Source organism: Trichechus manatus, unplaced genomic scaffold (assembly GCF_000243295.1).
Source record: "Trichechus manatus latirostris isolate Lorelei unplaced genomic scaffold, TriManLat1.0 scaffold00194, whole genome shotgun sequence".
Taxonomy (NCBI): domain Eukaryota; kingdom Metazoa; phylum Chordata; class Mammalia; order Sirenia; family Trichechidae; genus Trichechus; species Trichechus manatus.
In genome coordinates, this window is record NW_004444130.1 from 1,042,996 (window position 1) to 1,054,711 (window position 11,716).

The window sequence follows — 11,716 nt, forward strand, 5'->3', positions numbered from 1 at the left end:
ACTGCAGAAGTTGGTAAAAATCTTCAATTTCTTCATCTTTGACTTTAGTGGTTGGTGCGTAAATTTGAATAATAGTCGTATTATCTTGTCTTCCTTGTAGGCATATGGATATTATCCTATCACTGACAGCATTGTACTTCAGGATAGATCTTGAAATGTTCTTTTTGATGATGACTGCAACACCATTCCTCTTCAGGTTGTCATTCCCGGCATAGTAGACCGTGTGATTGTCCGACTCAGAATGGCCAATACCAGTCAATTTCAGCTCACTAATGCCTAGGATATTGATGTTTATGCATTCCATTTCATTTTTTATGATTTCCAGTTCTCCTCAATTTATGCTTCATACATTCCATGTTTCAATCATTAATGGATGTTTGCAGCTGTTTCTTCTCATTTTGAGCTGTGCCACTTCAGCAAACGAAGGTCCCGAAAGCTTGACTCCATACATGTCCTTAAGGTCAACTCTACTTTGAGGAGGCAGCTCTTCCCCAGTCATATTTTAAGTGCCTTCCAACCTGAGGGACTCATCTTCCTGCACTATATTAGACAATGTTCCACTGCTAGTCATAAGGTTTTCACTGGCTAATTCTTTTCAGAAGTAGACCACAGAGTCCTTCTTCCTAGTCTGTCTTAGTCTGGAAGCTCAGCTGAAACCTGTCCACCATGGGTGACCCTGCTGGTATTTGAATACCGGTGGCATAGCTTCCAGCATCACAGCAGCATGCAAGCCCCCACAGTAAGACAGACTGACAGATACGAGGGGGTCAAATATTGATAGCTCTAAAATGTTTATTACAGAAAAAGCTAAATCAGTTCAAGATTGGAAAGTGTTGATTGTGTTTGGAAGTTGTCTGTGACCTTGGCTAGAGCATTTCAAGAGAGAATTGTGGAGAGGAAACCAGATCGTTCTGGGTTGGGAATGATGGAAAAGTGAAAACCGGTGGATGAGAAGTATAGGAGAAAGGGCCATAGCTGGGAGGAGTGGAATGTGGAGGGGGTTATTTTTCTGGAAGGAATAGACTTAAGCATTTCTATAGGTCAGGGGAAAGGGGATGCATAAAGGAATGAAAAACAGGAACATCTTGGATCCACAGGGCCTGCTCTCCCATCGGCATCTGCTTGCCACACCCACACCAAAAAACCCCTTCCCTAGTCAAAGTATAATTTTAAAAAGTTAAAAGTTTGACTCTCATACAAATAAAAACTATCTGCCAAAGATTTATTTAGCTCATTAATGAGGGAACAGCAGGATGGTAAAAGTGGTTCAATGGCATATGGAAGAGACCCAAGTATTTCTGGCCAATGAAAGACACAATGCTGAAGTAAGATCACAAAGTTAGTTCCAAAACTGATTAATATCTTGCAGATAGGGTGATCAACCATCCAATTTTGTTCGGGACAGTTTCAGTTTTTTTTTAGCATGGAAAGTTCTGCTTCCCAGGAATTCCCCAAGTCCTGGGCAAACAGGAACCATTGGTCACCTGACCTACAGAACAGTTAAACTGTAAACTTTGAGGTTATTATTATTACTATGTTACTTGACAAAAATCGTTTGTAACTTGCCTATATACAAGAGCATCCAACTTCACAGAACCTGGACCCTAATCAAGAGAAAGTAATAAACTAAACAAAGGTACACTACCTCTAGAGAATCAAATAATTTCGGGGTTGCCTGTCAGACAATGCTCCATATGAAATTGAAAAGACATGTAAGTTACCCTTTTGCCTTATTTTCAGGTGTTGAATAATTATTCTTAACACTCTACAGAAACAAACAAAATAAAACCAGTTTCTACACCACATCCACAAGCGCCAGTTTCTCTAGAGGAAAAAAAGTTCTTGAGTGCAGATCCACTCCTTGGAACCTGGAACTCCTCTTGGTCTCAGCTGCTATTTACATGATTAAGAATTATTCCCTCCCTATAGCAAAGAAAGGAGCCCTGGTGGCAAAGTGGTTAAGAGCTTGGCTGCTAACCAAAAAGGTCGGCCGTTGGAATCCATCAGCTCCTTGGAACCCCTATGGGGCAGTTCTACTCTATCCGATAGGGTCACTATGAGTTGAAATCGACTTGACGGCAATGGGCTTGGTGTTTTTTTTTCTTTTTTCTTTTTTTTTTTTTAAGAGCAGAGAAAGTCATCCCTTCCTGTTCCCTACTCCTGCCCTGATCCAGGTCACTGCCATTGTGCCATTGTCTGGTCACCTACTTAAAAACACAACATTTAAAATTGTCTTTCCCAATCTCCCATAATGGTGGTGGGATAGTTTGGAAAAAGAGAGTGAAAATGGTTGCCCAACTTGAAGAAAGTAATCAATGTCACTGAAGTGTATATGTAGAAATCGATGAAATGTTGTATGTGTTGTTGTGTGTATATTACAATTTAAAAAAGATCTAAGCAAGCATGTGTATATATGAATTTTAAAAGCATCATAACCACATAAAAAATAACCCCTCCCCTAACTATAAACTATTTATATTTTCACATATTCTACTAAGGCTTTGTCTACAAAAATATATTTTATATCTTTTAATACTGATATGATCATAATGTACATAAAATTTAGCAATATGATGATGAGATTAAGTGCGCGATCCCTGAAGCCAGATTGGTTATCATAGTTGTTAGTTACTATCGCGTTGATTCTAACTCATGGTGACCCCATGTGTGCAGAGTAGAACTGCTCCATAGGTTTTCAAGGCTGTGACGTTTCAGAAGCAGATTGCCGGATCTGTCTTCCACAACATCTCTGGATGAATTTGAACCACCAACCTTGCAGCTAGTAGTCGAGTGCTTAACAATTTAAAGCCAGATTGTCCGGATTCAGAGTGTACTTCTACCACTTATTAACTATGTGATCTTGAGAAAGTAACCTAACCTTTCTATGCCTCCATTTACTCATCAGTAAAATGAAGATAATAATACTTCACGGAAGTGTTGTGGATTAAATGAGTTAACATATTTGAAGTATTTAAAACACTGCCTGGAACATGTTGCTGTTAGGTGCCTTCAAGTCGGTTCCAACTCATAGCAACCCTGTGTACAAAAGAACGAAACACTGCCCAGTCCTGCGCCATCTTCACAATTGTTGTTATGCTTGAGGCCATTGTTGCAGCCACTGTGTTAATCCGTCTTATTGAGGGTCTTTTTTGCTGACCCTCTACTTTACCGAGCATGATGTCCTTCTCCAGGGACTGATCCCTCCTGATAACGTGTCCAAAGTATGTGAGATGTAGTCTCGCCATCCTTGCTTCTAAGGAGCGTTCTGGTTCTACTTCTTCCAAGACAGATTTGTTCATTCTTTTAGCAGTCCACGGTATATTCAATATTCTTCGCCAACACCATAATTCAAAGGCATCAATTCTTCTTCGATCTTCTTAACAGCAAATTCTTATTTGGCTCTTTCTATGTTCCAAGACGTCACCTTGAAGACTAAGGCGCGCCTGACCCAAGCCATGCTTAGGAGGTGATTGAAAACACCATGGCTTGGGTCAGGCGCACCTTAATCTTCAACGTGACATCTTGGAATGTAGAAAGAGCCAAATAAGAATTTGCTGTTATTGTTGTTATATCTCTTAGCCTTGTATCATAAAACCATTTTCCATGATGGTATATAGTCTTTATAATTGTGATTACAAGGGATACATGCACCTTTGAACTGATGTATCATAATTTACTTAGCTGTTCCCCAACTGTAGGCATTTAGAATGTTTTCAATATTAGAGCTAATGCAAAAATAAACGTTCTAGTAATAACAATTGCAACCAGTGACGGGCTTACAAGAACTGATCATGTGTATCTCTTCCCAACTCTGCATTCAGTAAGATCACACTGGTAACTTGAAATCAGCCATAGTGTGAATATTTACACCAAGGAAATTGACACTGTTAAACATTGTTAAACATTCACCAGCACACCACTGTCAATATACTTCGAGAGATTACTATCTGCTAGGTGTTATGCTCTCCTCTTTACCACAATATCTTTTTTTTTAAATTGTACTTTAGATGAAGGTTTACAGAACAAATAGTACACATATTGTTTTATGACAATGGTTAACAACCCCATGACATATCAACACTATCTCTTCTCAACCATGGGTTCCCTATTACTAGCTTTCCTGTCCCCTCCTGCCTTCTAGTCCTTGTCCCAGGACTGCTGTGCCCCACTGGTCTCATTTTGTTTTATGGGGCTATCTAATCTTTGGCTGAAGGGTGAATCTCGGGGGTGACTTCATTACTGATCTAAAAGGGCGTCCGGGGGCCATACCCTCAGGGTTTCTCCAGTCTCTGTCAGGCCAGTAAGTCTGGTCTTGTTTTGCGAGTAAGAATTTTGTTGTACGTTTTTCTCTAGCTCTGTCCTGGACCCTCTGTTGTGATCCCTGTCAGAATAGTCAGCAGTGGTAGCCGGGCACCATCTAGTTGTACTGGACTCAGTCTGGTGGAGGCCGTGGTAGTTGTGGTCCATTATTCCTTTGGACTAATCTTTCCCTTGTATCTTGTTTTCTTCATTCTCCCTTGCTCTCGAAGGGGTGAGACCAGTGGAGCATCTTAGACGTCTGCTCACAAGCTTTGAAGACCTCAGATGCTACTCACCAATGTAGAATGTAGAACATTTTCTTTATAAACTGTGTTATGCCAATTGAGCTAGATGTTCCCCAAGACCATTTTACCGCGATATCTTGAACATTTCACACAAAACTCTGTGAAGTAGGAAAAATTGTTATCTCCACTTTGTTGTTAGTTGCTGTCGAGTTGGTACCAACTCATGGAAACTTTAAGTATAACAGAACAAAATGTTGAGTCCATTGTCACAGCCACTGTGTCAATCCATCTTATTGAAGCTCTCTTTTCTTTTTTGCTGACCCTCTACTTTGCTAAATATGATGTCCTTCTCCAGTGATTGGTGCCTCCTAATGGAACCTCAGAGAAGTTAAATAATTTATGCAAGGTCACATAGTTGGTTTAAGTGGCAGATACTGGACTCAAAACCTGGATCTCTCTGATACTAAAGTCTATAATTTTAACTACTACAGGTCACAGATTTTTCTTCCTTCATTAAATTGTATCTTTAGGATACATTTTCAGGTGTGGGACACCCGGGTCCAGGAATATGGATGTTTTTGCGTCTCCATGTGTCTTGCCACTTTGTTTTTCCGAAGGGCTACTCTAGTGGCCCACATCTGAAACACGGTCATGCAAATCAATGTCCTGTATAATTATTTGTCTCTATTCTGGGGCTCTCTAGGGCTTCCTGTATTTCATAGTGTCTTCTGAGCATCATTATAGTTTCCATCATAGCACCCAGTGAAAAAGTCCATGAGGCACTAGAGAAAACTAGCAGTTCTCTAAACCTTAAGACGTCAGTGATGACACTTGTACAATAACCAAAAACGATTAGTTTGTTCCTCCAGCCTTTTCATCCCAGTAAACGTCCAGCATGTTGTCTTTAAATATGACTCAGAGAGACTCCACTGCCCTGCCAATGAATGCCACCTGCCTCAGCTGATCTGTGTGGACTGTAGTGGCTTTCTGCACACAGACATCAGCAGTATGCTCTGTCCTGTTCTTGGCCCCAACTTGACCGGCAATATTCTGGTGTTGGTGATTCCCAACTCAGGTTTCACAATGTCGCAGGGAAGGCAGTTGAATACAACCAGCAGCCTGGAGCCAGAGAGGGTGGAGCTCTGGCTCCAAGGTCAGCTTCCTGTAAAATCTAGACATAGAGTGTGCTGCTCACCACTTTCAGATTTCTCCATTCAGCATCATTTTTCTTCTTTGGGGCACACGTTAACGCCAGCAGGCTGTAATCTTGACCAACCTCCCTGTGCCCTACCCAAAAAATCTGCTCAAAGTAAAGTTTTAACTCAGAGAGACAAATGATCTGTGCCTAATATCATCACCTGCCTCCACACCCAATAGACACTCCACCAGCGCAGGGGTATCTGTTTTGTTCATTGCTATTCAGAGTGTCTGGAATATAGTAAGTGCTCAATAAATAGTTATAAAATAAAGGAATAAATTCTTTTATCTTTTAAAGCCAATATTATTATTATTTTAAATTATTAGCAGTATGTACTTATTGTAGACATTTTTGAAAATAGAGAAAATGAAAAGAAGAAATTAAAATCACTCATCGATCTATCAGCCTTTATACAAATAATGTTTTAATTTTTTTTCCCAGTAACTTTGACCTCCAACTCTATATACTTGTTGTGAAAGTGCTTAAAAATAGTGTAAGATGGTATTAAAAAGTAATAACAATTCATAATTTTCCCAAAGTGGTCCTTTGGGTTGTCCCTGTATATTTCCCCTTTCCAGCCATTCCTGTGCCCAGTGGCCATCTGCTCTTAATTACATCCTTGCCAGAGGAGATAGGATTACCCTTGGGTATGATAAATTTGCAAAACCTAATTCATTTTTAAAAGTAAATTCATGTTTGGTAGTTTGTTTGTGCTGGAAATAGGGGAGAAGGAAGCAGCGAGGAAGTGAAGGATAGTGGGTAATGTCACAAAATCAAATAAACAACTATAACATGTTGGATGTTGCAGTTCTGAAAAGGTTGAGAATGATCACAGCCCTAAAGCAATGGCCCTGGGACACTGTTTGTGAGAGGGTAACCTTTCTAGCAAAACATCCCAGAGACCCTGCAGTTCCCTGCTGGCCCTCTCTTTACTACAGCCCTTCCTAAAGGTCTCTCTTTTTACTGATGCTTTGTTTTAAGCCAAAAATCTAATTTCAAACTTTGGTTTTTAAATCCCTTCCTAGCAATGCTGGAAGGTTTTGAGAACCACACAACTAGGAAAGGAGCTTTGAGATCATATGTAGCAACCCCTTATTTTGTAGATGAGGAAACTGAGGCATAGTTACTGAAGGTCAACAACACATTGCAGACAGACTGAAACTGGAACCTAAGTTCTTTGTTGTATTTTTCCATTGCATCACACCAAGTCTGCTGTTTGCACCCCCTTGCATGACCTTGGGAACTCCCATTCTTAGGAAATTAATTATATCCTTTGTGTTAGAATCTGGTTAATTTAACTTTCCTCACCCTCCCCATCCCTCAGAAAAGGGGTAAATACTCAGGTAGAGCTAGTTTTCCATGCATATGTCAATAGTTATCAAAGCCATGAATAAGCAAGTTAAGGTGAATTATGAAAATGTTATTTAAAAAATAAGCCGGTAAATAGAACAAACCATCAAATTATATCCATGCAAATTATATATATTTGTATGCACAAGGAGTCTTACTCAAATTATATCTATGTATAGGCATGTATGTGTATGTATACAGACTGTATTGTACGTACAAGGAAAAAGATTCAGAGTGATTTTTTGTATAATAAAAATAGTTGGCTTTAATGGTCAATTGGTCCTTTTATTCCTATAAATTTACTTTAGGATATATATCTTTTAACCTGTTTTTTCCAATAATGTAAGATTTTAGAACTTTCTTTTTATACCTACTTTGATTTTAACATTGAATGTCATGAAGTACTGTATTTTGGGTAATGCATGCAGTCATTCATTCTTTCATTTTTCCATCACATCCCTTTTAAGCATATACTATGGGCTAAGTGTTGGAATTACAGAGGTAAAACACTGTTTCTACCCTCACGGAGCTTGAAATTCAGTGGGAGAGACAATGGACAGTAAAGAAATAATCTCATTATACATGTGAAATTGCAATTACCATTAGTGCCAATAAGGAAACTATAGTGGGAAATAAGGAAACTATAGTGGGAACGGATGCAGTTGAGGGATATCCTCAAGGAATTTATGTTTGCACTGAGATCTATAGATAAAGAGGAAGTTAGTTAGCTAGGTAAAGGAGGACCAGAGAGCTCAAGGCAGAAGAAAAAACACATGCAAAGGCCCTGAGGCAGGAAGGAGAATGGGACAGACCTGGAACAAAGGGAAGGCCAGTGGGTTTGGAAGTGAAGCTATAGAGGTAAGGCTAGACAACCTAGACCCTCTTAGCACATGTTAAGAATTTTTTAAAAAATATTTTTAAGAGCAGCTTGGGGGCAGTGTCTGACCGCCTCCAATCCCACAAGGGGTAAGAAGAACCAAGATCAACAGTGCAAAGCTGACTCCCATGAGGTGGAGGCTATACAAGCCTCCTCTCTCCACCATCTTTACTAATTCTGACACCAGCCGTCCCTCGCACAGTACTCTCTACTTCTCTGCTGGGTTCGATAATTCATCACAATGGTCACACAGAACTCAAAGACCATACTCACAATTACGGGGTTTATTAGGGAAGTAATGGAAGAGGCTGCACAGGCCTGGTTCACTATTATTTACTCCCCATTGCTAACCGCCACATTGTCTCATAATCTTGTTTCTGCAGTCTCTACAAAAGGTTTATGATTAACCAATGTTCCTCCTTGGAGGGTGGAGAACAAGTGATAATGATCTAAGGATAAAAACCAAACAAAGCATCCATCTTGTGACAAGAAAAAACCAGGATGTGGCCAGATAATCCCCAAGGATATCACCAGATAACCCCCAAAAATACCAGTAAAAGATTAACTCATCTAAGACATCACTACCTCAAGGGGAAACTAACACAAACTTCTAAGATAAATAATCCTGTCCCTATAAAAGCCTTCAGCTGATCTCCAGTGGGAGAGACAGGTTTTTTGGAGGAATCTATTCCCCTCTGTCTCCTAAATATCGATATATAATAAACCTCTTGCTGCTCACCTCACCCCTGTCCCAGAATTGGCTATTGCGTCAGGTGGCTCCAATCCACATTATTGTGGTAAAAGTAACAGTTACAATTCAGGTTCAGGAACAGTCAAGATACAGTTTTTCCATGGGAATAGCTTCTTCCCAGCCATGCTCGTGGGCACGCTTCTCCCTGGCCCTCAGTCTCTGCCCAAAGGCACTCAGCTTTCTCTCTTTGTGGGCCAGGAAGCCTACTGTGCCATCTCCTGCTGCTGGGCCTCTTCTGCTGGTCTCTCCTTCTTTGGTGGTGGTGGACTTCTCTCAGCTCTGGAATTGGCTCTCTTTTAAGGCAAAACTGACCAATTCCCTTGGTGGGCCACAGTTACCCTATCACACAATCACCTGGGTGAGAGTCACAAGATCTTCACTGGAAAGACCTCACAAATGTAATCAATCACAATGCAATCTTTAACCCAAGAACAATGGGGAGTCAGTGAAGAGTTTCAAGTAAGGGTGAGAGAAGGGAGTGTGACATAATCAGAATATACCCTTAGGCAATATCACTTTGACTACAATATAGAGAACAGATTAGGATGAGAGAAGACTACCAAGGAGGCTATTACAAATAGTTCATCCAAGAGATGATGGCTGCTAGGGTTAGGAGGACGTGGAGATAAAAAAAAAGGGAATAGATTCCAGAAATATTTAGGAAGTAAATTTAATAGTACTTGGTGATTAATTGGATATGATAGTAAGGGAGTTAGACTTTTGGAATGGCAGAGTGAGGAACTCAGCAAATCCCCTTGCCAAAAAGCAATGATGAAACTGTCGAAAGCAATCATTTAAGGACTCTGGAAATTGACCAAAGCCATACAAAAATTGAGAAGTGTTTATTCAAGAATTTCATGAAAGAACAGTGGAAATTTGTGACATTCTTGCCTGGGGCTAATCCTTCCTCTGCCATTCCAGTTCTCTTGGCCTGTAGTTATACCTCGGTGGCAAGCTGTAAAAACCAGCAACTCCTTTGCTGGAGGGAATTGACTTGATTTAGAGCAGAGCAGGGAAAAATAGTATGCTCAGGGTGTTATCCAAAACAGTAATGATTTCCTTGACAAACATATGAGGAAGGGCAATGTTGTAGCTATCCTGAAGACTGGGGCAAGCAACAGACCAGCAGATTAGCCAGAAACTTAACAGGGATATCAGGGAATGAGACAGTCATACTGGGCCTTGAGGAACTTCCACTTATCTCTGGTGGTCTGGCAGACTATGTGCATGAGCAGCTATCTATATGTGCCTGGCCAAATGTGAGGCCTTGTGCATATATACAAGAGACATGAGAAGGCCTGGAAGAAAGTAAAAGTTAGATCACACTTGTAAACTGTCTGAACTTTGAACGTGTTTCCTAACTCACACACAGATTCATTGGCAAAGGATGGAAGCCTCTCTGACTCAAGATGTTAGAGCACAACCTCTGTCTCATCACTAACTGACCATGAAGCTATGCCACCCTTATGAAAACAAGCTTAACAATAAAATTTTTTAAAAAAAGAAGAAGAAAGAAACTGAGCATAGATATTAGTGACTGTACTCTGCAAAGGAGACACACTCTACAGAATTAGTCCAAGTAAGTCACCAAACAGACAAAAAAAAATCACTAAAAATAAGCCCTGGGGGAGAAAAATCAGAATTCAGAGTTTCTGCAATATATTATATAAAACATCCAGTTTTTGACCAAAAAAAAAGTTATGATATATACAAAGAAACAGGAAACTGCAACCCATAAATAGGAAGAAAAGCAGTTAGTAGAAACTATGTCTAAGGGGAAACAAATGCTGGATTTAGCAGACAAAGACTTCAAACAGCTATTATAAATATGTTTTTAAAAAACTAAAGGAAACCATGCTTAAAGAATTAAAGGAAAGTATGATGACAATGACTCATCAAATAGAGAAAGTTAATAAAGATAGGATAAAAAAATAACAAAATGGAAATTTTAAAGTTCAGTACAATTACTGAAATTAAAAATTCACTAAAGAGGCTCAACAGCAGATTGAAGCTGGCAGATGAATAAGCAATCTTGAAGATAGATTACTCAAAATTATTCAATCTGAAGAAGAGAAAAAGGAACAGAGCCTCAGAGACATTTGAGACACTATCAAGCATACCAACATACATGCAATGGGAGTACCAGAAAGATAGAAGAGAGAGAAAGGGGCAGAAAAAATACTTGAAGAAATAATGTTCCAAACTTTTCAAATTTTATGAAAAGCATTAATCTATACAATCAAGACAGATTAATAAGATGTTCTTCCTGGGCCCTTAGTAAACTACATTCCCCAACCCCTTTGTACCTCAGTAAGGCTATAAAACTAGTTCTTAGCAGTAGAATGTGAGAGGAAATGATGTGTATCACTTCCAGTTTGAAATCATTGTGACTTCTCTACATCCACTGTCTTCTCTATCAACATTCCTCCAAAATCAGGGCATCACTGAGACTGTGCATTGAAAATGGCAGAACCACAACATGGAAGGAACCTGGATCCCTGTTTAGGGGAAAGATGCCCAGGAGAATGTCCAGTCATGAACACCTGCTTTGTACCTTATCTGATTAACAAATAAATATTTATTGCGTTAAACCATTGAGAGTGAAGATTGTTACAACAGCTAGTGCTAATTGGCCTAATTACTAGGGACATGTTAAGTTTAAGTTACCTTTGAGATATCAAAGTAGTAATATGGCGGAGGCAGTTGAAAGTACTAGATGCTTAGAAAAAGCTGGAGAAATAACTTGAGTATCACCAGAGGTCCCCATGTTTTTGGGAGCTTCAGTTCTCAGCTATCACATTACCAAAATGCACATGACATATACATCAATACATCCAATAATTTAAAGAGAATTATGCATACTTTGGAATTTTGGTTGCTGCTTCCTTTTTTAGTCTGTGATTTTTCTATGGCTTTTAAGAGAAGTTTGACAGCCATTGTTCCATTTACTAAGAACCTGTCGCAGCGGCGGCGCAGCGGAGACAATAACCAATTCC